The 27,009-nt window shown below is 44.8% G+C and overlaps 1 protein-coding gene across 1 annotated transcript in view; it reads left to right on the top strand.

Moving 5' to 3' along the window:
* Positions 1-734: 734 nt before the first annotated feature.
* Positions 735-27,009, top strand: part of LOC143898969 (LIM domain only protein 3) — a 77,453-nt gene continuing 51,178 nt past the window's right edge. The window contains exon 1 of the mRNA XM_077408837.1: positions 735-1,265. The gene's annotated coding sequence lies outside the window, so the exon portion shown is untranslated. The remainder of the gene's footprint in view (positions 1,266-27,009) is intronic.

Consider the following 27,009-nt stretch of genomic DNA (forward strand, 5'->3'; position numbering starts at 1 on the left):
TCGTTTTCACCTATTTCATAAACCACATTTTATATTGAAAATTTCCATCGAAAACTTTCATTCTTTATTGCCTTTCTTATTTTTCCAATTAAGAAACTGAATAGCTAAACTAATTACTTCAAGATTTACACAATTAAAGTTTTACAAATAATATATTGGCTAATTTTCCTAATACAGTAAACTGCCTAATACACTAAATATTTTAAACATGAAAAAAATTATAACTATAACGTAATAAATTACACAACTTTCACTTTTCAATGTGTATTTTATGTATATCGGTCTTTCTAGAAAATGTTTCACTTGAAAAACGCTTGGGCTCTCACAGCTATGCCGCGATGTCCGATTTGACACTGCCGTTACCGCTTGACGTTTTAATCCCCGCGTTCGCCACATGATTTCCTCCGCGGTAACGAACACTCGAGTGCCGCCATTCCATCGCCTCGAAAGAGCACGCCCGTTCGTGCGGAAGAAGCCAGTTCGCAAGTTCGAGACTCGGACGGGAGAACAGTTCTCGCGCTCGTTACGAGATTAAGGAAAAAGCTCCGAGCCACGAGGGGGTGACGAGGTGGCGACCGGGGCACCCGGGGCCCACCCATGGAGACGTGCCCCTTTTCAGGGTGTCCTATCACCGACCCGAGCTTATTCCGCCCCTCAAGCTCGGGCCACACCCGCAATCATGCGCAGTTTCCACCCATCGGCCAATGAAAGCGCCCGCCGAGCTTGCAAGCTCGCCGCTCCGGCTCCGGCTTTCGTGGCCGAGCCACTCCGACCAAACACCACGTGGCACGCGTCCGAGTTGCACGTGCATTCGCGGAGCTGCGAGAGCCCGGTGCGCGCGCGAGAACGGGCGCTTGCGAGAGAGCTTGCGAGGGGTCGGAGCGACGGTTCTCGCCGGGGAGAGCGGAGAACGTGCCTCTCCTTATCGTGGGGAATCCCCGTTTCCTTTTCACGCGAGCTCCTTGAACAGCTTCTTTCTGTACCGCGGTCTCTCGACTACTCCGTTACTCCCTTGCTCTTTTGCCCTCCCTCTCGGTTTCTTATCTTTCTCTCTCTCTTTCTCTCTTCTTCTCCTCGGATCCCTTTATACTTTTCGACGCGTTTTATATAAATGATCAATTGACTCACTGTTATATTGTTATATTGTACCGTTGTGACGTGAGATTTAACTGTGCTTCGAGAAACCCGCTGAGATCGACGTCTTTCATCTTCACTGAGAGTCGAGAGCTATTGGCAAGACCAGATTTCAACGAGTGACGGACGAGGTAATTATAAAATTATTTTACTTAATATTATTTCACATCAAACATAATTTCTCATAGCTGTCAATGATAATTAACATTCACATATTAAGGATAAAATATTTTTAAAAGCAAACGCACATGTGCATGAATAACAGAACAAATACGTTAGCTTAAAATTTTAATATTTTTTGTACAATAGTAGAAATATCATACGTGACAAAAATGATTAAAAATAAAATACAATAAATGTCTAATTAACTTTTGGAAACTTCTAGTACATTACATCCTAGTATTCCTCTAGATGTCTGTAAAACTTTAATAGTAATATCATAATAATTATGCGAAAAATTTAAAAGATATTAATTTTTATATGTTATATTACAATTTACTGATTATTGATTATTTTACTAAATAAAGAAAAAGTTATGAGAAATTAAACAGAATGTTTTAAAAAATCTACTTAGTTTACACAATGAGTAATAATATAAGTAGCATTATATGTGAAATGTATTTGTAAGTTATATAAAAATGTTTATATAAAAATGTAACATGCAAATGAGATTGTAGAATATAATATGGTACATGTAAGAAAGTTTGACGTATAATAGGCGTCGATGTCGGCTTGAAGCCGATATTCAACAGTTGGTCCTTCTTTTATCTTTGAAACTTAACCCTCGATGCTACCGCCTTTCAAACAGGCACCCTCTGTTCGTACATCCTGAGAGAAGCATTTCTTGAGGGTGTAACGAAAGTATTTAAAAAAGTTTCAGGGAATTTTTTCTGCGTAAAACAAGGCGAAAATATATTCTGAATAATGAAACGAAATAACGAATAGATAATATCTGAATTTTCCCTTCCATACCTGAAAAGAGAGAGTAATCTTAAATTCTTTTTATATTATAAAAAGAATTATAGTTTATAATATCTAACAATTTACATGTTTACGATATTAAGTTTAATTGGTAAAAAATAGTTATTTATTCGATGAAGAAAAAGAGATTTTATTTTATAATTAATGTTCTTGCTTTTTCTTAGAGTCAATAATGTTCAAGAATTGTAACGAGTCAATTTATTTTTGTAAAATTTTTTAAATTTAATGTTGCGCTGTGCAAAAAGAAAATATTTTGGAAATTATTATAAGATTGGCAAAAATTGTATAACATTAGAAACGCGTTTTTTCTAGTGAAGATATCTAATAAGAAAATCATTTCTTGCATTACAATAGTATTTAATTAAAGATTGTGAACTTGCAAAATTCACTTGTAATTAAACGGAAAGTATTTATCGTTTATAATTCAAACTACTGATTTTTGCCAATGTTTGTCAAAGAAAAGATAATTGTTGGTTTTACCGAAAGAGTGGATAAAATTTCAATTTGTAAATTTAAGACATGTACACGGCACTCTACACACTAAGAGGACTTTGTACGTTTTGTATATGTTTCCTAACGAAATTATACCAAATAATCGTTTTATTAATGACGAAATTTTGAAATTCATTATCTTGCTTCATGGTATACGAGCACGATATCCCGAATGGTAAGCGAGCCAATTCCCAAAAACACCAATCCACCAGTTCGACGATGTTCTTTCTTCGTTCGGCCGGGAGCGAAGGAATTCGTGGACTCGGTGCAATAGGTGCGGCCATAGGTGTAACATATTTATGTTGTGAACCGGCCGAGTGCGAGCAATAAATAGCGGAGGCGTGGGAAGGGTAAGAGAGAGAGAGACAGAGAGAGAGAGAGAGAGAGAGAGAGAGAGAGAGAGAAAACGCGTGTAGAGGGGTAGTTCGTCGAGGCGCGGGGGGAGGGAGGCCAGAGCGATTACGTTTCCCAAACCCCTCGCTCTCTCGCGCGACCGAGTCACCGGCACCACCATCCACCACCGTTTTGCTCCCTACAACCCCCGCGCGAATCCCCAGCCCCGCCCGCCCCCCCGCGTCTCCACGCGCGCCTCGTCCCACCGGACCCTTTACGGCGCCCGAACAACCCTATTCGTTTGTTTCCAACCCGTATATGTGCGCGTACACGGAGGTATGCAATTTCGGTGTCGGGAATGCGCGTTACCGGACGAACGACCGATCCGCATATTGCGTATCAGTATTAGCGCTCTTACAGAAAAAAGAAAAGATCGTTGCCCCTTCGGAAAATCGGCAAAATGTGAAGTAAACCTCAGGATTATTGGACGAGAGAATGCCTTGTAAAAACGCGGTTCTTAAAAATCATAGTCGACATAAACGACGACTACATCGTGCTGCGCAAGCATTTGATATATCATAAACACCCTACTGGAATTACATAAAAGTTTAATAGATAAAAGTTAAATTATATATGATAGATTCTCTTGCAGCTCGAGTCGATTTTCACAGTTTCGTGATGTTATTTTACAGATTTTTCAAGGATATGCGATAAACACGGACTAAAAGCACTCCAGATACGACAGTGTTTTAAAAGCTGAGATATGCGACATTCTCGATACGAATGTGCCGATACGGTATTTCGTATTAGCGCCCCTATTATACTCTTCCGCTATTACGGTTACCAAGCGACGTAACGTTCTCCGGTAACGAAGCACACGAGTGCATACGGGCACGCCGACACGCGGACATATCGGAACGCAGACTCGTGGATCCGAATCCGGGCGGCATGCTCGCGCATAGTTATGCTGAAAATCTTGACTGGAGGACCCTTTCGCATACCGATCGCCCGGGCCAATCCGATCGAGGATATGCATCTGTATATAGGCACGCCGATCGGAGACGCGCCTAGTCGGCCAGTCGGGTAACCAAATGATGCATATCTCTCCTCGATCCGTCGTGTCCCGAATGTCTCGACGTGTTGCACGCTCCCGCTTCGCAGGAACGAGGGGAGGATGGAGGGGGTGAGAGCGATAGGATCCGTCTCTCCGTCTACGTGGGTGGGCGAAACTAGCTCGAAAGCCGGGTGGAGGACCAGCTCGGGGAGGGCCAGCGTATATGGTTGCGATGAGGTCGAGAGCTTGCGGCCGGATGCCAGTCTGACCATGTCTCTACCGGCGCGTTACTTGCGAGCTCGTCAGCCTCTCGCTCCTAGACGCATCCTCGCCAGAATCCGAGCAATGCGGCTCAAGAGTCCGCGCCCGCGCCCGCGCCGGCGCTGCAGCTGCACTCTAGGATGCAGCTCTCGGCTGCTCGGCAGCTATACCGGGCGCGATCCTCGACGGGGATTGGCCGGTCGAATATCACCGAGACGGGGCATTGGGGTGGTCTTCAGTGGCTGCCGGTATGCGTGTAATAGGGGGATCTTCGCCGTGGTATTGAAGGAAAATTGCGATTTCCCACAGACAGAAACGATAATGCACAGAAGAGTCTTATTTATATCTCGATTTTTTTATTTTTATTTTTCGCGCGTTCAGGAGTTCTCTTTCTTTCTCTTAGCGATATTCAATATGTGATCGAATGAGAATACATACTGTATGTTAAATTGTGTTTAAAATAAATATGAAACTAGAGAGAAATGCGTATAGATATTTATATAGGTTGATTTTATAAATTTCGCATTTAGCGGTTTAAATTCTGGTCAACGATGCTTTAAAATTCAATGTTATACATCAAATTCGTTGTTATAATTGTGAAATTTGCATTGCCCATTGTGCATTACATTAATAATTGGGTCGACTCCGTTTAAGCTTTTAATCAAGCACTGACAAAATGCGCGCGCGTTGCGTCGATCGCCGGCCGTATTCCCTCTCGCTCGATGTGCGACGAAGGCGCGTCGAATGCGGCTTTTGCAAATGAATTTTTCGGGGCACGCCATCGTTCCGCGTTGATACGTTTGCATCGCGGTGATTTCGCAGGGCACCGAGCTATATAACGCGCGAGGGGCCGCGGGTAACGAAATTCCCCCGATGCGTGCATCTCACGCATTCCGCAGCGAGATTGCGCAAAAATCGAGCGAAACAAACGCAACTAATTTAACTGCTTTCGAACAATTAATCCGAAGCATTTAATTTAATTGCGCCGCAGCCCGTCGAGTCCGGCCAGCGGCAGTCGAAACAACGACCGGCGCAAAACCCGGGACGGAATTTTCGGCTCGACGCGATATGGCTCGAATTCTTTGGCGCGTGTAAAACAAAATAAAAACATTTGACAGTCGAAAGTTGATTCGGAGAAAGAGCGCGCTTGTTGCAACTTGCAACATCGACATTTCATACGATCTGTTTAGTAAAAAATGTCTCATCGAACATTTTAATAGGCATATATTATACACACTTACTTTCTTTCTCCTTATCTCTCCGTTTTATCTATATAAATAGATCTCAATTGAATTGTTTCTGTTTAGATTTTTTGTACTTTCTAATACTGTTAAGTATATTACACGCTTTGATAATCATCAGATTAGGAGTCCATAAAAGTGAAAAATTAACTATAAAAAGATTTGCTACGTTAATTTAATTTTTTTATTTAAATAAACATGAATGGACGTAAATGTTAGTAAAAGCTCAAGCTCTCGTGTGAGGATTAAAAAAAGAAGAACGATTGATAAAGTAGATAGACGTGGAGAAAAAGACAAGGACGACGAGACGATACGGGAGAAAGTGGAGGGCGCACTAGTGGATGGGTATAATTAATAGCAAACCCGTATAAATCAGTGACAGGTTGGATGCATGCCGGTACACGGCGTTACCGATGCGGGATTATGCCCAGAGGGGCGGTTACCCCACGACTCGCTAATTTTTCACACAGCCGCCATAATGGTCCGGGCTAATTACTGATTTTTATCTCCGCGAGTTGCTTCCGTGCGCGTGTGAGTGCACGTACGCGTCGGTGTGACCGAGAGGTGTAAAAAGAGAAAGAGCTCGCGGTGATAAAATGCGGCAGGGAAAAAAGCGATTCGAGACTGAGCGGACCAAACAGTCGATTTCACATTACAGCCGTACGATATACGTCTAACCATATACGCGTTGCCGCAGAAAATCTTGTTTTAAGTGTACCTATATCTAAAGAACAAAGTCACCTCAATAAAATCGACGCTCGCCGCCTTCGTTTACATAATTCGGTGACAGCGAATTCTTCGTCGCGCTACAGGCCGCTCCAAGTTTCATGCGCCAGGCCAGAGATATTCCTCCGCTTCAGTAGATATAGCTAACCAGCCCCAGACGCCTATATGTACTTAACGTAACCCATGTAAGCTCACGCTAGAACAAATTTACCACCAAGCTGCTCCCTCGTCCCCGTCCTCCTCGCCCCGCCCCGTGCCTTCGCCGAGCGCTTCGAGTCCCTTCTCGCCCCTCGTAATTCGCCCTCGAAACACCGATGCTATGAAGTTGTGTTGAACTTTTCGCGAGCATAGTTTGCAGAACACCCTCGGGTGACTGCGAGCGCTTATATACCTTCGTTCGTGACATATATCTACAGAGAGGGCGCCTGACAGTGGAAAGCGGGAGAGCAGGAGAAACGAAAGGTGAGTCGGGCGAATTTTAGGTGGAAGAGGAGCGTCGGTAGCTTTTCGTCGTCGCTTAAAAACTCACGGGAATTTTTATCGAGGGCCGCTAGATCGGCATTAGCAGCTACCTGTTGCCCGCGCCTCCGTGAGACTTTGATCGGCGAATCGTATCGATTCAATGACAGCACAATGACTCGATTGGCAGAATGATATCATTGACAAGTTTATTCAATTATAAGTCAAGTACGATCCGTTAATATAAAAGCTCAAGATCTCATTGTGTGTAAAAGTGTCAAAAGTTTCCATGTTTAGAGATTGAGGAGTTTTCTCGCGATAAGTGTCAAAGAGTCGCATCAGGATGTACAAACTCTCAGCATGTGTTCCTTTGTCTCAAGCTTCTTGTTTTTCTTTTTTTTCTCAAGTTTGTAGATCCTAACTAGCACATACGCGCGTTGGCAGCTAAAATGGTACACGCGTTAGGAATTCTCGGCACGGCAGTCGGAGCCAACAGGCTCTGCAGAAACTTACGGGCCAACTTTGAGGGGGGTATAACGGCATTACAACGTTATTAGATTTACCGCAAGCACCTACCCGGAGGCACTCCTGCACATTACCCACATACCCCTACCGAAGTATAAGTAACCCTAAGCGTCCCATAGAGCTCACCTCGTGGCTCCTCCGCCGTCGAGCATTAAATTATGCGCATGAGCCCTGTAGCTGCGAATTACTTCGTTTGTTTTTCATATTTTAATCCCGACTATTCATAGAACTCTTTAAACGAGAACAAGACGCAATTAATTTTTGACGTATATTGAACGTAAAAAGAATAATTTCAAGTAAATATACTATATGTCTATTACACTTATCAGTTACTAATTTTTAATGATCATATGTTTTAGTACCTTTTAATTTTAATTACATACGGTACATAACACTACACTTAAAATTATTTTATATATATTATCGATTTTTAAACGTTTATTTGATTCAATTTCTCAACGAGCATAATTCCATACAAATGCATGTCACTGTAATTTTGTGTAATGATCATGAGAGAGAAAACGACAGAATAATTTAAATGCGAGAAATAGTCGTGAGAACGGAGATGCGTGTGGCGAGCATAGATAGCGTGGGTGCGAGAAATGCGAGAGAAATTTCGGCCCGGCTAGCTATTGAGTAGCTACCCTTAAGATAAGGGTGGATTCACCCCGTCTCTCATACGTTTCCGCTATCTGACGCTAAACGGCACCGCCGCTCGGTGGCCTTCTACGCGGCAAAAGGGATGGCCCCGACAGTGTCTCGGTTCTACATAATACGTTGGCACATTACTGTCGAAGCGCCGTTAGATAAGCAGAATTTAGAACGGAGCGAGACAGGATTTTTGTACGAGCGGCATTTGTGAAGGATCGCTGGATCGCCAGATTTGTGCGCGCACCGCTTCTCTGCGCGCCTCTTTAGCCAAGCAAATTCGCATTCCCGGTTTTGTCGAGGAAAACTTACGCGAGACGTTCGTTTGTCGGAATGAATTGTCAGATATTCGAAAGAACGAAAAACATTGTCACGCGTATAATAAGAAAAAGGAAAAAAAAGAAGCGCGATTAGCACCAGCTGTACATAAAAATTAACCATTTTTCGCCAGTACTATGAACAGCACCGTGATTATTAAGTAAAATTTAGTAAAACATAATGAAGATATCTTCAATCTAGTATGGAGGTATAGTTTGTCTCGGATGGTTCGATTCTTATCGCTGAACTCCCGATGTTCGATGAAATAGCATCGCCGCCCGACGAAACTGATTTCGAAAGCCGGGGAAGACGAGGCCAACGCAACAAAGGCCTTTACACGTCTCACCCCCAACTCATTTAAGGCTAACTGTCCACAACGGGGGTGCAAACTACCCTTATCTGCGGACGTTTATGCCCACGCCTTATCTAGTAGCCCCCGACTGCCTCGCGCGCGCGCTCGCTAACAACTAGGTATTCTCTCTCTTCCAAGCCAATCTCCTTTCTCGAACGACCTCAAGTTCTCTTTCTCTCTTTTCACAGGCCTGCTTTCTATTTTCTCTATTCTTGCTTAATTTGTAGATTTATCAACAATATTCAGATTTTGAACATGTTCATTGTGGTAAGATGTTTTTTTTTCTAATTCTTTTGTCAATTCTAATAGAGATAGGACACATTAGAGTATTCAAAATAGTTAGATTATTTTTTAAGCGGTTTAGTAAAACCAAAAAGACACCAATGATTGAAAATAAACATATTCGTTAAGCAATAACTTGGGATATTAAGAAAAGTTTTTAATACTAATTGTATATCTAAGCAGTGTAAAATAATATTTTTTCCATTCGTAAAATAAGTAAAGCCAATATTTGACAAATAAATCTGTTATCCCATTTATTATGTTTAATGTATAATTATATTTATATAATATTGATGACCGTGTGTGTGTGTGTGTGTGTGTGTGTGTGTGTGTGTGTGTGTGTGTGTGTGTGTGTGTGTGTGTGTGTGTGTGTGTGTGTGTGTGTGTGTGTGTGACAAAAGAAACTTGTTAAATATCAAATTAGCGCAATTCAACTCGCTTATTGAAAGATTTCGGTCTGCGATACACAAAGAAAAAACAGAAGACAATCGACAAGGTCTCGATGTTTCTTATCTCACGTCATTCCTATACTCCTGTCTCGTTCCGTTTCGCGAGCCGAGACGGTTCCTGAACGACGAAAGGGTGGGTTTCACCGCGGTCGCAGGATGTTGGTTGCGGTGAAAACAAAGACGTTACTCGCCCCTATCTGGGGGTTGTAAAGTAACCGTCGAACGACGACGAAACAGGGGTGTAATAAATGAGATAAGCTACGGGATAGATTCCTGCGGGAGCGGAAGGCATAATCGATGCGTTTCTTCGTAACGCGATCAACGTCGTGCCTTATCTAATCGCATCGGGGAAAAATTGCTCGCGGCGAACGAACCCGAAGCGGCGACGCGATAAATCCTATACGAATACGAGGGAGACGGCGAGTTGGCACGAGGACAATTAAAAGGATAGAGAGACTCATTCCATGATAAATTGACGAAATCGCTGAAGGAAACGCCATATGTCCCGCGATTGACGTAGAACTAGAACGCGGTATACAGTACGGATGTAATAGCATATCCGGAGTCTACGTAAGTGTTATTGAGTTAAAAGTGGTGACTGATATCGGTGGGCAGAGAGTGCGCTTGTTTGCGGATTGCGCGTACTAGTGGTTGTAATCGCGCGCGAGGCGCGTAACGTTACAGCGGTCATATTATCGACCGCGCGCGTCGCATCGGTTTTTTTTTCCCGCTGTATCCATCTGGGTGTATCCGGGTGAAACTGCGTCCATCCACGTCAGAGTTTTAACCCGTAGTTTTTTTCGGACGAGAAACACGCACGCACGCACGCCCCCACGCATGCACGCACATACGCACGCGGCCGGATAACGTTGGACTAATTGGAAGTCTTAATGGCACTCGACGGTAATAACGCAATCGGGATCCGGGTGTGTATATGCATAATATCGATCGGAATTTGCAACGGACCCCACTCGCTTCCCGAACCCCTTGCACCGCCGGCCGTTCTCTCGCGATTCGCCGCCCGCCCGTCAATGACGAATCAACAAACGCGGGACGGGTTTGATTTCATTCATTAATTCCGAGCGACTTCGCCCGGGTTGATTTCCGTTATATTTTCTAGTTGATTGTGTGCAGACTATAAGAGAGCGAAAGAGAGAAAAAGAGCTGGATAAGAGGAGAGTCGAGCGAGGGCGTAAGCGAGCGAGACAAAGTATGGAAACGGTGAAGAGGATACACTTTTCCGATAAACCGAGAAAACCGAATAACGACTGATGAATAGGGTATTAAATGTACTGCCCGTGTATCATCAACGATTAAATTACCGACGATTCCTCGTTTTCTTATTAACGATTTTTTTTTTCATCGTCATACGACACACATATAATTTACCTCGACGTTTTTGACGCGCTTCTGAAATTTCGATGCGACTTGAAAAAATATAGAAACTCAAACACAGAAGACCAGTTTGTTGGCAGTTCGGGTTTTCCCGATTGTAGGACGCGAATTCACCGAGCGTACGCGAGAAGGCAAATAGGAACCGGAAATAATAGCTATCAGCGCTCTGTCACACGGTTATTATTATCAAGCGGTTATTAGGAAAAATAAAAGATGTACAGACTCTCTCGTATGAGAAAACGTTCCTAACACAATCTGAATTTATAATTTCACTTTTATTGTTTAACAGTCACGTGAAAACACATGTTAATTTATTTATTTCTTTGCTCGTGATATTGATTTATTTACTTACCAATTTGAAAACGACATGTATCCAGTGGCACATGTTGAATCTTTCTTCATTTTAATATAAATGTATGCTTATCGAGTGTAAGAGATACAGGGCGACCCAAATCTAGCATTTTCGGTCTACAGATTTTTCGATCAGTTTAGAATTGATCTGTACTTAGCAAAAATGTCAAAGAAAATCATTTATTGCAAATTTTCAAGTATTAATATTAAGCTGCTAATTTTCCCATGAGCTAATTCTGTAATATTAAAACAAAATTCACTTTTGTTCAATTAAATAAAAATAAAAATTGTATTGTCTACTTGCCTATCTTTCACAGTTATATCCTGAAAAGGGGCCTTCTTTATTTTCGCTTAATCGAATAAGTATTGGCTCCTCATAAAAAATAGTTCTGGAACGTCCTGTACAACCCAGCATCGGCGAGGACTACGGCAGAATGCCGCGAAGGGTGAAAGACCCGTCTTATTGACATCCCGTAACTGTACCGTGATTTAATATAAACTGCACAAAGCGTCTACCTTTGATAGGTAAATATGAAATACTCCGGTCGCGGACGAGTGCCCTTTCGGGCACAGGCTCGCGCTCGAGGGTGCGTTCGGTCTCGCTTTCCGACAGGATGCAGGGCATATAGACATACCACGTACCCTCATCGCCCCTCTTTCTGAGTCCGTTCGACTCAGGAAAATGCTCTCGGGTAAAGAGCGCGGATGCTCCGTGCTTTGAGAACTTCGAAGACTTTGTCGTATGTGTCTTCCTTCGCCAAGCGTATCGTCTGAATTCTTTCCGCGTATGCATATCAGCCTGAACGAGATTCGCGAGGTTGCCTGCATTCAGTCGGACAACCGCTCGAGAGAAATTTTAAACGGCAGGAATGCGCCACGACTGCGACTGCGTGATGTGCGACGCGTAACAGTTCGGATTATAGCTGAATGAGATAAATATAAAACCTATCTATATAAATAATACATTTTTTTTAAATAAATTATAGCGCGGACGATCTACCTGTGTATAAATTGTGTTTATCTAATTGTAATCTAATATTTAATATTTGCGCGGAGAGAGATGAGAACGAAAGTGGGTAAAGACATATATCGTTGAAGAGATCGCTTTATACAGTTCATCCGTCGCGGGGCCCAATATTCTTCTCGCCGGTGCTCTTTGATCCTTTATTACATTTTTACAAGCGATTACATTGGCCAGCCGCCGGCGATCCTCCGGGGCGACCTTATTTCCGCTCCTTACGACTGTCTTCTGATACCGTCTCGTCTTACCCGCGCGTGCCCAACCCCCAAAGCATAACGAAGTTTCCTGTGCCGCAAGGACGAAGATATTGTTCCTGTTTATAGCGAAGTTAACTCAAGTCTTGCCCCGCGACCAGGGTTCATTCGCCCTTAATTAAGTTTAGGGGATTATAGAATTGTTCCGCAAAGTCGATTATAAGTTCGATGAAAAGACGGTGGATTTTATCATGCGCGAATACATCCAGAATTGAATTGTTCAAGTATCTGATTCGCGATTGTCGGTCGAAAAAGCACGTGTATCACTGGAACTAATAAAATAATGACATGAAGTTTCTCTCTCCCTCCAAAAACGAGTCAATCATATTTTCGTGTATTTCTACGGGTTCCCAGAGGATTTATCCTATATAACGCGATCGATTATCCGACTCTCCTCGGGGCTCGCTGCGTTCCCTCTCATTGAAATTGGAAATTCACTCGCGCGCGGCATTTAAGAGCGCGCGACAAGGAAGCCGTCCCCAGCAGCCTTTAATTGGTACCGTCCGCTAGTTAGCGCGAAATCATAGCTTTTGAGCGACACACGTCACAGGCAGGCGCGCTCGCTCGCTCATTCGCCAACACTCATGCGGAAAGCATTGAGATGGTTGGATCAACGGCGCTTATCCCAGGCTCGCGGATCAAAGAGCGACGAGGAACAGAGAGAGAGAGAGAGAGAGAGAGAGAGAGAGAGAGAGAGAAAAAGAGAGATATAACGCTGAAGTGTACATGCGCGAACTCTCGCAATTTCAAACAGTCTCTCGCGACTCGATCCTCCGACGTGATGGCTGGAAGTCCAGCTAGTGAGCGTGCAATGATTGATATGCTGGAGCCAGCGGTCGCGCGGGAAGAACGGAAGAGGGATGGGGGGCCAGGGGACCGAGTGCTGATGGTCGACGAGGAAGGGAGAGAGAGAAAGAGAGGCCGGCGCTGAAAGAGGAGAGGGCCGGAGAATCGGTCCTACGGCCTGGGGAAATTTAATTAACGTAAATGCCGCCGCCACGGCCGGCGCTACACGCCGTGTGTGGCAATCGCTCATATGCAACTCAGCTCTACCCCCCTTTCTTTCCTTCCCCTTCCGTTGCCCGCTCTCCTACTCCCCTGACCACCCCCGACACCCTTTAGCCGACCCGCGGCTATACTATATACACCGCATCTCACCCCAAGGCTTATTCGCTATCACGTGCATCGTCCTGAACGGCCAGCTGGGGGACGAAGGGAGGGGGAGAAGTTATTAAACATCTAGGAAAGGGGTGAGAGGTCTCGATTGCGGGGCAATTGATGGATCTTGAATCGGCCGGTCGGTTCGATTCGGCTCGATTTATAAGCGCGATCGATCGCGCGAGCCGTCGAAACGCGCCTCGCGGCGACGGCAGCGGATAAATAATCGGTGTGTAATATCTTCGGTGGTATTCGAGCTGCTCCTTTTCCCCGGGGAGAGTTAATGGCCCGGGCTAATATATTCGGCCGACATCACCCCGCTCGCGCGCGCCTCGATTTGCCGCGCGCGCGGGCACGCCACTCGATACGACGGAACTTCCGATGGCGGTTCACCGTCGCAGGAGGGTCTTTACGGCTATCTGTTGCGGGGTGTATTCCCGAGGTAGAGAAATGCGATTTCATCGGTCTGGTGGTGGAACTATTCAAGTATATACGTTTCGCTTTATTCATATAAAGCATTTTAGCTTAGCTCGTTCGCGCTTGTACCTCTATCTGTAATTTTTTTTCGAGTAATCCATAAATTATATGTTTTTATAACAATCGCGCGATTATTTCGCTTTCTGAATTCGTCATATCTACCCGCAAAATTTAATCTCAAAGTATATATGAATATAAATTAACGGTGGTTGATGGCCAACGATTTCTTCGTAACACAATCATATTTATTAATTTAGAAAATGATATGAAATTCTTCGTTCATCTCTGAATTGCCGAGCCAAGAATCTGTCGATGCAACTTATATCCTAAGCCGCGTGAGATAACTGAATCGCCGCAATGGTACGCATATGAGTAGATAGGAGAATACACGCGCAAGGGGGTGGAATAGAGTGGGTGAGACGGACCGGCCGGTGGTGTCGAGGGTGACCAGGGGGTTGATGATGGAGGCGAGCAGCGCAGCGGCGGCGGCGGCGGCGGCGGCGGCGGTGGCCGTGGCGGCAGCGGAGCGAGGGGTATGCTCTATAATGGCCGCGGCACGTGGTGCGTGCCCCCATTAAACCGATCGCACCCCGGATTGATTTTCAGCCTTTCGGCATTTGATCCGAGCAAACTTCGTTGTCGGTATAATTGAATCGCGAATGTTCGCCCGACTCGGCCGCAAATTGACCGAAACGCGCTGCCGGCCGCGCGCGGCGTAACGCGGACGAGTTGGTGACTGCCGGCCGGCGAACAGCGCGAGAGCGACGGGGGAGAGAGCGAGAGGGAGAGAAAAAAGGGTCGCATCGAGGGTGGATGGAATCGATGAAATCGAGAAAAAAAGATATTCAGAAGAACGGGGGCAAGTGGGGGAGGAGAAAGGAGGACGGAGAGCGCGCGTAACGTCGCGCCGCGCCGCGCGCGATTCTCTCTCCCGGAATGTGGGAGGGAAATAAAACGGTAACTTAATTACTCACGCCCGTTGTTTTCCGGCCGATGTCGACGCTCCTCCACCGACACGGCCGCGTCGTCGATACTTTGACAATTAGCGGACCTGATGGATTCGTTGTGCGCTCGTCGCCGCCTCGATTCGATTGCCGCGTCACGTCTACGTTGTAATTCGATTCAACGTACGCAGTGAGGCACCGAATATGCCCCCTGTCCTCTCATTCTTTTTCTTTCTCTATTTCGAAGTCTCTTCCAAAAGGGTCGAAAAAAAGGAAGGCGCATCGCAGAAGCACGCTTGAGCCCACGTCGGCTAAACTAATTCGGCGAAACTTCCAAGACCAGTCATTGAATTAGATGCACGGTTTCGGATGGGTCCCACATGTCCGATAAATGGGCATAATCGAGTGACACGCATGAAAATTTTAAAAAGCTTCACCACGGACGACGGTTTCGTCAGAAGCATGCAGAGTGGTCCCTCGCGCGGACTTGTGAAATACAAAACATTCTCTTTCTCCTTGTGAAGTTTATAAAACAGCTTGTTTAACTCGATTTTAGGAGATAAAAGAAACGAAAATATATATATCTAGAACTCACGTACAATCGAGTTAGCGATGCGAGTCACGTCAATAACAAAATTTTCATCAGGATTCGAAGAAAACTGCCGAAAATTTAAGCGAAATAATAAACATCTGACTCTGAAGAATGAATGCGGATGGTGTTTTCGGCTGACCGAGATGTTCAAGACGCAAAAGAGCAACGCGCGCGACCCAACAACAGTAGCAGCAGCAGCAGCAGCAGAATGCATTCGTGCGGTCCGCAGGCCATAACTGCTAATTAGTCCAGGCAGAGCCGTATGGCAGGCTGTGGAGGGTCGACCGCCCGACGAAGCGAGTAGCAGGATGCACCCCTTTATTAAATACCATCGAAATTAAAATTATAATTGCGTTCGCTCGCAGTACCCCTCGTTCGCGCCGAGAGCGCGCGCCCGCGCGATAGTTCTCTCTCCGCGAGAGATTACTTCCCCTCTCTCTAATATCGCGGGTCGAGGATTTTGATTGGAATTCGACGCGCTTAAAAACGCTAACGAGTCCCGATGAAGATTTCGGGAAAATATCCCATATCGCGATGGCGTAATTTCTAATTATCGATCTCGTATAGTTGAAATCCGATACATTATTATGAAACGTAAACGAGAATCGATTTTTTTCCGCGGATCTCCACGATAAACGCGCGATATCCACAGTAGTTAGAATGTTGCAATTAACACTCTACAAAACCTATAAATTTATTTAAAAAAACACAATTAGCTTTCTTAATAATTTCACGTGGTTAATAAGAACAAATCCACATTTTCAAATTGTTGTCCGTCCGAAAATTTATTTAAAAAAATTAAAAATACGTTTCCACACTCTACGCCGCCAGTCAAAAAGTAATTAACCACTACCAAAAGAAGGAAGGGGGAGAAAAATATCGCGCAGATGGAAAAACTTTGGGATATCGGCAAATGCAACGGGATACGGGCGAGCACTGTAATCGGCCAGCGGATATTCTAATTAGGGGTAACGCGTGTCGGTTTCTCTTGCCAGCTGAGTAAGGCATACGAGTATACACACATAGGAACCGTAGGTGGATGGAGAGAGGATATCGGGAAAGGAGAAGAGAGAGGGGGGGCGGGAGTAGGTTGTATGGCTCCTGTCAGCCACTGTGCCACTGACGGCTCGCTAATTGCTCAACCAACCTCCGATCCTTCCACCCCCTCCTTCCACGTTGTGCCACCCTTCAAATCCAAATCCATCCCTTCGTAACGCCTGGTCGGCACGGCCGTTTCTCGTCTCCTCCTTCCCCCCTTCGTCCCTCTCTCTCTCTCATCTCTATGTCGCCGCTGCACTTCGCCCCCTTTCCTCCGTCCACCGGAATTGCGAGCATAGATCGACTATCCTGCGAATGCAGAAATTTCTGGGTCGACGACCAAAGTGGCCGCCGCACCGACAGATTCTTCATCGGCATGTGCATCTACGCAAATTTAATCGAATTATTGACGCGACCAGCAACGGTGCGTGCCTTCACGCCGTACTGAATTATTCGCTATATTTTCTGCCCACGAGTGTACACACTTTTTATTTGTCTTTCGTCAGGATATAGGTACGCGTTAGGTGATCATTTAATTTGCGAAACGTTGCGAGTATCGGTAGACAACTGTTCAGAGTGTTCATTCTAAAATGTACTAAATAGATTAACTGCTAATCATCAGATACTCCATTTTACATATATGTATGCACAATCATTAAAGACAATTAAACCGAAATTGAAATGTGATTTAAAATATCATAAATAAAATTCTCCCTCCTTATTCCATGAATGGATTCAACAGCAAACTAATTTTGAAAAAAATGGCGACATTATATTAATTAATTAATTAATTTCTTCCACATGTAAAAAGATTAATAAGGGACCATCAAAAACACCAAGTCCTCTCGGCGAAGGATGGCAAAACATTTTGATCATATAAGTATCATGTAGAAATTCTAATTGCTGATAATTGAAATTAGTTGGGTGCTGTTGTTGGATGCGAGGCCTCGTCAATAAAAGCCGCAAAGTTTAAAACGCTAAGTACGTACGCCCACGTGTGCGCGATCGATCTCGCGCGTGTTGTATCCGCGCGCGCGAGCAAGCGGGTTAGCGAATGGATGGACGGACGTGCGGACCAAGGGTTCGGCACGGTCGCGAATTAATCGAGCATATAATCGATGTGCGCCTGTCGATGTATGTATATGGAAGCCATCCGCCTGGTCACCCTCGCAAACGCAGCTTTCCCTCCCTGTCCTCCCGTCCGTCCGCTCTCACCATCCCTCCCTGCCTATCGTTAACCAACGGCGCCGCGCACGGTAACGCTAATTTCTGTGCCGGACGTGTCGTCGTACTAACCCGTCGAAAAACGTCAAACGGCGAGCTTACCTTCTCGTTTGTGCCCCCGCGTGCTTTCGAGCGCGTCCGGGGGCGACGATATTTTCCAAAAGTTGCCGCTTTGAATTTTACTGTTGACGGACGTCGCGAGCGAGCGAGAGCGCGAGAGCGTGCGACGTCTGGCTTTGGCAAAATTCAATTGCCGCGCTCTGTTATATAGTTGCGATGAAAAGTAAACGTAAAAAGCAATAACGATGGGCACTGCGTTACGTTTGTGCCATAGTTTTGCATCGGGCGTGGAGGCAGGAGCTAATTTTTTCAAAACTATACCGGAAAGGTCGTGGCGCGCCGCGGTCTCAAAAAAATCAAAAGAGAAATTTAATATAAATATGATACACCTGCACTTGATACAGCCAGAAAGTTATGCGTATATAGAGAAATCTCGCTATATATTAAATGGTAAATAATTTTAATTTGGAAAGGAACACTTTTTTCGGGTTCTATCAAAAATCTCAAATAGCGCGAACTCGATGCTTAATATCGTCGAATATTTATGAAATATCGGTCGCGTGGATATTGGATAACAGAGCTGAAAACCGGAAGGCGCAGTTTGCGCACGGGCGGATTGCAAATTTTGTATCTGATGTCCCCAGGACGGAAATCAGGGGGCGCTGCAAAATTGATCTGTCTCCTGATTTATTACCGCGAACTAATAAAGCCGGTATCGAGCGTGGCCCGCGGCATCCTCGAAACGCGCGATAGGTGCCTATCCCGCGGCATCTATACGACTGGTCCAAATCCATACTTTACAAGAGCTACCCTAATAGCGGCCGCGGTGATGGACAGCCGCGAAAACGCCCGCTGTCGCCCGCCCGTACTCGATTAACGAACGCCAAATCGAAAGGCGGACAAATTTTCGATATCGCTTGACGAAATTAAAGCACTTCTAATACAAACATCACACATGTACATACGTGCATACATATTTTACATGCGTCCCGTTAATTCAATTTAATCTCTGAAATCTGCGAGCCCCGAGATTGCAGACATAAATTTTAATTCCATCATTTCGAGTGTGCGGGCCAAAATGATTGTTCGGATAATACGTCGTACTAATTATTCCTAAACCTGAAAAACATTTAGTTTTTCGCACGAGCTTTCTTTTGACTGACCAACAAGAAATTATTCGTGCGGGCACATCTCAAAATCACAAAAACAAGCGACGGTAACGCACCCTCCCCTATAGTGCCGGCCCCGACACTTTTTAAAATCCGCGCGTCAGATCCCATATTATATGTTTCTCCGTTTCATTTGCGCGGGACAAGGCGAAATTAATTAAACAGCTGATACCTATGGAGCGTCAGAGAGAAAGAGCGAAAGAGAGTGAGATGAGAGGCGTATACGCACCGGCTGCCTCAGGGCAGAGGGCTAGCGTAACCGGGACCGGGTTGGTGGCGGAGGGTACAAGCGGAAAAACAAACGCGCGGCGCCGCGTGTCCGATCGCCTCTCTTGGAAATCAGCGCGGTCGCTCCGGAGATTTTCAATTTGCGAATTCGTTAAGGGCGCGCAAAACGTTATTCCTGGCGCCGCCGCTCCGCTCCGCTCCGCCGTGCAGAATACGTCAGTTCGCATACCTGTCAGCCCGACCGTGCTCGCGCTCGGTAAGAAAAAAAAAGCTCGTATGGTGGTACAAAGTAAAATTAACCGGCCAATCGAATCCGTCGGATTGATCGGATCGGAAATCTAATTTCTCCGATTCCCCGGCTATCACTCGGCGAGTGAGATTGAGCGCGAGTGAGCGCCGAATAATTTTTATCGCAACGCTGTAAAACAAACGGCTTTTATAGAAGCGGGTATTTCTGCAAAATTTCATATCGCGCAAAACCCGCTGATGTCAGCTCAGTGGTTCGCAAAGAAGATTGTACGCCGCAGGACGAAAAGTGAGACATCAAATTCATATCGATAACATTATCGAGAAGAAAAATATTATAATGTATGCATGTAAATTAATGCAACATTAAACTAATTATACTTTTAATGACATAAATATTTAATATGTAACGTAAGCATTTTGATAATTTTACTGTTTTAATCCGCTCATACCCCAGATCGGTGTCAATCCAACTTCCTGCGCGTATAGGATTATTTTTCGAAGAGAACCCGAGTTCTCGAGCGCGGTGCTTCCGCAGAGCGATAAAACTCTACGCGAAACCGTTGTACTTGGGATGTTTGCAGCTGCGTCACGTACGTATCTCGCGTTATGCAGCAAATTACAGACATTGCACGCTCTAGGCCAGAACGCGCACCCGGCGCTTTCTGGCGGGCGCGCGCGCGCTCCGCCGACGTGATCGTCGAATTCGCAAACTACATTTGCATAAATTCCGGGCTACACCGAGACAATTTGGACTCATAAACGTAATTAATGGCGGAGCATTAATTCAGAGATTTTTCGCCGGTTGCAAACACATGCCGCGCCGCGCCAGTACCAAGTGTTCCGCAATTTAGCTAAATAATTACTAAACTTGCCCCGCTGCTGCTCCCCCAGCACACCACGTCGTGACACGCGACGACGTATCGCGAAACACCGATATAATAACCGCGGAATAACATTACCCGCTATAAACCTCAAATCTCCAATCCTTTTTTATTACAAAACGTCTTAAATTCGCCACATTTCCCTTAATCAGTAAATTTGAAGTAGCCCCTTTCATAAAAGTTAAAAATCGTCGTCTTATTTTTCTAATTTAAAAGATGACGAATAAAGGAAGTTATAATACAAAGGAATTAAGTAGTGCAACATTTCCTAAAAATTTTCATCTTAATAAGGGGACGCCGTTTAGTTTAGCCGAAGCCGGAAATCAAGAACGAGGCTTTGTCAGCAACGCAAAGCAGATCTCCAAGTGGCTACTCTTATAAGCGAAACCGCTTTCGGATTCACTCTGACGCTGGCGGACGCTGCGCAGCGAGCGTATATACATATGTACGTATACATAGACGTTTGTCCTGGGGCAGAGTTGCCATCCTAAGCCGGCTTGACTAATTGGCAGCGTTATAATCATGGGTACACGGTTAGGTTGGTATTACCGCGAGTTATAGCCCCGTCTCCGCATTGGCGACCGCCACGCACATTCGCGCGCAAGAGGGGCGCTTAATGACCCCGTCGTTTACGCAAATTTTCCCATTACGCGACGCGGTTTTGGTCCGCCAAACGGGACGCTCAGGACTATCGCCGGGACGAAACTAACGCCGTATTCTGCGGTGGCGCAGTGCTGCCAGGAGGATATACCGATTGACACGATTAAATTCTTTCTCATTTAAACATAAGCAATTTTACATTCAAATACTTCCAACATATTAGTCGTTAAATGAAAGTTATTCGAGAATACCTTCCATTCCCGATATTTGTAGCGGCACGGTTTTATAATCACGCATTCTTCATGGTACTTTAATTCTGATGTAAAATGTATAGTTCGCTTATAAGTTTCGTGAATACTGCGAGACGTGATAAGAGATAAATGTATGTTTGAAGAAGATCTCCCTGTACCTTTCGGTCTCTTCTTCATGGAAATCGGATGCTGCTCGATATTGAGGGGTGGAAATCGCGTACCGATACGCACGAGCGATTTCTTTTGCGAGACAAGATAAGACGAGAACGCGGTATATTTCTCCCCGCCGGAGAAACGTTGCCGCACCCGTGCCGTTCGCGGCAGAAAAGCGCGCGAGCACGTATGGCCGAAGGAGATACTGATAATAAAAAATCGTGGGATATAAAGTAATTCAAACAAATGCGCTGGCGCGCGGGACGCGCCGGTCCCGCGGCGATATATCCCGCAGGGGCTTATCCGCGACCGGTCATTCATAAATGTGGGAAAAAATGACACTCTAATGGCCGGCTATCCGTAACGGTTAGGAGGTAGGAGAGATTTGTTGGCGACGGACGTCGGATGGTCCCACCGTTCCCACTCACATGACTCCTTCGACGACGTCCAAAAATATTTCTGCGGTCGCACGAATCGATCGCGGGAATCGGTTTTGAGCGTTTTGAGGATGTATCTCGTTTTCGACGCTAATATCTCGACGACGGTTACGCTCGACGGTATGCACCGTTCCTTAGGAAAATCGACCCCTGTAATACGATCGCACGCGCGACCTAACTCGAAAAGAGTTGCCACGGCGAAACTCCGACACGAAGAGCTCCGTGGAAACTTCATACCGATAGCCGGCGCGTCCCATCAGCCTGAGTCCCAGGGGTGTGATCGCCGGTAACTAAACTTGTAAATCTCCCGTCCCGTGCCATGCCCGGGCTTTCCCAACTGACCAGAACGCATTTGTCTATCTTATACGCGACGGTAAACGCTAGTGCTAGAAAGTTAGACGAGCACGCATCCGATTGCGCCGATTCGAATTTCAAGTATACCCGACGGACAATGCGACGTATAAAGTGTATTTTCGAACTTGTTATGTTCAGGTTCAGGTTAAACCGTGTTTTCATCTCGATCTAAAGAGGTATCAAGAATACAGAATAATCCTGAAGTCAGAATACTTAAAGGCAAAACAAGAACTGGCATGTGAGCACACAGGTTGGTTAAACTTTATTTTTTAAATTAATTAAAGTAATTAAAAAATTTTAAATACTTAGTTTCTTATATAATGTGTTCTCATTTAATACTGATCAACAATTATAAATGTAAATTTGTAGGACTCTCAGATATTTTTTTCAATTTATCGTATATATTGAACATTATTCGCACACATAACATTTTTTTCTTGTATAATCTAGATTTATTTTCCTAAGATAATAACATATTCAATTAAGAATCATCTTGCATATCGAGTCTTTTAATTGAAATACCTTTTTGTTAACTAAAACCGATTTCGGCGTGACAAAGATTCGACTTGAACGCCATTTTTTCTTTTCAATGTTTAACATAAAATATGAGAAATTATTAAAAACAAAGCACTCTTTATTTTCAGTTTCTGCTTCATTCACGCTTTCACGATCACTCCGTGATTCAACGTCGCTCTACGCGATCGCGAGTATAATTCACGAGTCGCGTCCCGCTGCTCGAGTCCGCCACGTTTAACGGCCGCAATCTCCCCGCTCGTTTCACACAGTAGCTTCGTTCTTATCCTATAAACTTTGATGTACGGATCCCGTCGAGACGTAAAGGTAGTTTCTGGCGCTGCTGGAGAGATACGTGTCTCGCGCGCCCGCGCGCGACTGGCGGAGCCGTCGCAAACAAAAGCTGGGCAAACGAGAAGTTACGAGGACCCTTTACGTCCCCCACCTGCCTCGGCATCCGGTTGTCTCGCGTATTATGACTGATGTCTTAGTTAACCGTTTCGCTCGCGCTGCTCCGGGCCTTAATGTCCCGCGGAAGAAAGAGAGCTCGCGAGATACGACCACTTGTGCCGGCGCTCGCATCGCCGTAGCCGCCGCGTCAGAAATTGTGAAAAATGGTTATGGCGTGGCAGTTTCGGCGATACCACAACCGCACGAGAAAGCGTATGGCGATTTGCAGCTCTGATTATCTGCGTTCGCGGATTTATTAGTTGAGCTTCGAAGGAGAAAAGAAAGAGAGATTCGCATTTGGATGATTCTGAAAGATTTTCGCAACCATAGAAAATTGGCTTTACTGTTATATATCTCAAGAGCAAACTTTATCATTTATTATAATATGCTGCTGATATGATGCTGCGTAACGATATGTCTCGTTGTTCCCGTTGCGAGAATAAGCGTCGTCGAGCTGCCAAAAAATTCGCCGTCGAATCGGGACAACGCCTCGTTGCCTCCGCTGCGAATTATTAAAAGAACGTTTAATTTTTTCCTCTCATTTTTTTTTGCAAAAAGTTACGGCGCCGTCCGCTTTATTTTGCGCAACTTTCGGTGTTCCAGCATCCTCCCTTTACCTTTCCACCGCCCTTCGAGTACGGACGGTTTTTCATTCCTGCCGCGCGCGCTCTAATCGCCGGCCCTTTCCGCGGTAATATTTAATTTTTAATCCGCTCGTATTCAAATGCACCCGACCCGCGTCCCCGCTGCCCTCCTAATGGGAATACAATTTATGCCCGAGCCGCGGCTTATTTTACATTTTATGCTAAATACTCGCCGGCTACGCGCCCACGGTTCGGAGTTTCGCCGACAATTAATCGTATGGGTGGGCGTGTGAGAAAATGAACAATGTAATCCGGCCAGATGCATCTCTTGACGTGCACGTCACGCGAACTTTTGAGAGAGAAAAACGCCATCTTTAATAATGTAAATTTTTTCAATTTCTGAAGTATTTCACGCGTAGAATCTAACTGTCGGCTACTAACACAGATTGAAATCCATGGTATATTACGACGTATACCTTGCAAACAAAACTCTTGAAAATTAAAAGATTTATCAGAAGTTTTAATCGTTCTTACCAATTGTAGGTATACATGTAGAATTTAATTTTTTAAATTTTTTTATTATTTTTATTATAAAATTTAATAAATAATTAATGTAACGATTTTATAATCAACGTAGCTTGAATACGTCATAAAAATACAATTTTCAGCCAAAACGTATTCAGATTAGAAGGTTGCTATGGGGGTTATTTTCTCGTACTTTAAGGAATATAGACGTACCCCCATGATTATCTGCTCGAGGAATTTAGCTAACATAGCCCGAGGACGTGTGCGAAACTCAGTTACGGTTTGGTCAGTCGAGTTGGGTCGAAAACTCCCGCGGGGCAGCTTTAATCTGTAATTTTTAATCAAGCATCGATTAAGCACTAATAGGCAATCCTCTACGTGAAAATGACCAAGACCCTTCCGATTCGACGCTGAGTATCCCTCGACGTCCTAACGTAGAAATGTATAACAATGTTTAATTTTGTTGTTAACTCAGTTAGAACCTAATTCGATTTATCAGAGATATATTTAAATAATCAACTTTTATTCTTAACGGTCACTCTTTGAAAAGAGCCTAAGTCGAGAAGCCTATTTATGACATTATACGCGATTACATCCCCGATTCATCGAGCTGGCCTTGTATCTCGGCAAATGTTCCGCCTGAATCAGAAATGAATGGCGTCTGCTTGTCTACGTTCTCATTTCCGGCGTACCGACCGACGGGAGAAAGGAAAGAACTACCTTCCGGCTCTCTTGGCCGCTTATTTTTTGACTGGTTGCTCATGCATTATTTAAAGCTCGGCAACGAGCGTTAAAGTCTCTAGGAAAGCTTTACCTGCGCGAACGAATCTCTCGGCTTCCCTCTTAATTCCTCCTTAAAAATTTTTCTTTAGCAAAACAATACTCTCGATAGAGAGAAAAAAAGAAGAGAGAGAGAGAGAGAGAGAGAGAGAGAGAGAAGAAGCTATCCGCGTTACGTCTTTAATGTTGTTTCGATCGATTACGAATGTGGCGTTCGCTATCGATTAGGTATCGGCGGCCGCGCCTCGGTGGTACATACATAAATTATGCTTTCGTATGTAGCCGATGCAACATTTAAATGAACGACGAGCAAATTTGGATTTCCTCCCAGGCAACCTCCGGACATAACCGAGATCTCGATTTAGACCGACCTAACTAGGCGGTGATTTGAATAATTGAACGAATCCTAAACCTCATGTCCGGCTATTACGGACGTTGAATATTAAAGCAATCGTTCCCGTTCCGCTACCGCTCGCCGCCGGCGATTCCGATTCCCGAGAAATAAAAAAGATTTCTGAGTCCTTTGCTTGCGCAGGCCGAAGCTCCAAAGTAAATGGAGTCTAAAAACCGTATTTCTTACGTTCAATATTTTCACGAATATCTCGTAAAGATGTCGTGATTAACGAAATAGAATGTAAAAAAATGTAAGATTTTTGTATTTTTTGTTACAGATTTTCTAAATACCACTTGAAGAATGTATACTTTTATATGTTTGATATTTACGCACAAATACTCTACCGAGATATTTTAAAAAATCCGAAAGATTTTTAAAAATGTCTAAGAAATATAATTATATGTAGATATTCCGTAAATATAGCCGCGCTTCATTTTTTATCCTTTGACAGAATAAATTACAAATTGCTAACTTTTTCATTGGAGACATTAATGTCAATATTATTACATGCATATGCCATTACCGAGAAAACTTCATATCCATTAGCATGTTTCTTTTGCGCCTCCGTCGCAGATTATTAAACCTTGCCAGAAGGAACGATTTTTATAGCACATTTAGCTAATGGAATCGATAATTATCAGACCACGCTATTGAATTATCCTGCCATTACTTGGGGAAGATAATTAAGCAACGCTTCGGTAAGCACAACGCGACAGTGAAAACATATATTCTTAAATTTCTCCGTGAATTTCCTTCTCTCTCGGGACCGGCGTAACTTCCGCTTCAATCGTCGCATTAACCTTATTAAAGGTTCTCATAAGTCAGTATCTGAGCTAATTGAGGTGATTGATATTTTATCATTTTATTTAAAAAAGTTGACGCACTTTTTAAGGCGACTCTTAAACTTCTCTAATCTCGAAATAATCAGAAACACCGTTCCCAGTGTAATGGTGCGGTTATTCTTCGACGCCTAATGACACCCGAGCAACAAACACAACGAAAGCGTGCACATTTATTCGATTCGAGAGAGGGCTATATAATATAAGGGTTATTAAGTGGCCGCGCATTCACTTAATCCCGCGGTGAATATCGCCCGGTATCTCCACGCCGATCAATCACCACCAGCCAGAGGGGGGAGGTGGAAGTTGCATTATATAGAGGGTGTATCGTGAAGCCGAGGCGAAAGGGCCTCTGGGCCGGAGTGCGGGCAGGGCAAGGCAGCGTCCGGGTTTAGCTTGGTTCTCGCTTCCCCGTAAATACGTTCGCACGAGTGAGCGAGCGGGAGCGCGGTCGCCATATATCATTTCGTTATCATCGACTCTTTATATGCGGTCGCGCTCCATTTTCTGTCTGTTTGCCCCGTTAAACGCCAGCCGCCCGGTTTGATTCAGTGAAACCATTAGCCGGATTTCGACCGCCGCCGCCGCCGCCGCATTTTCCGTCCTCGCCTATCGCCCGGGCTATCTCGGCGTATCATCCGCGAATGACTGCCACCATTATCGGTACGTACCGGCGCGAAAGATAACGCCCGGATAGGCCACCGGCAAAAATACCCCCGGGTGGTCCGCGTTCGTGCCGTCCCGAGATAAGCAAGATCGCGAATCAAGTTTTGCATCGTCCGGAGATGGACGCGAGCTAATGGTCTTTTAGCAGTTCTATGGAACTAATGATC

Source organism: Temnothorax americanus, unplaced genomic scaffold, assembly GCF_048541705.1.
Source record: "Temnothorax americanus isolate GAGA-0224 unplaced genomic scaffold, ASM4854170v1 Scaffold25, whole genome shotgun sequence".
NCBI classification, from domain to species: Eukaryota; Metazoa; Arthropoda; class Insecta; order Hymenoptera; family Formicidae; genus Temnothorax; species Temnothorax americanus.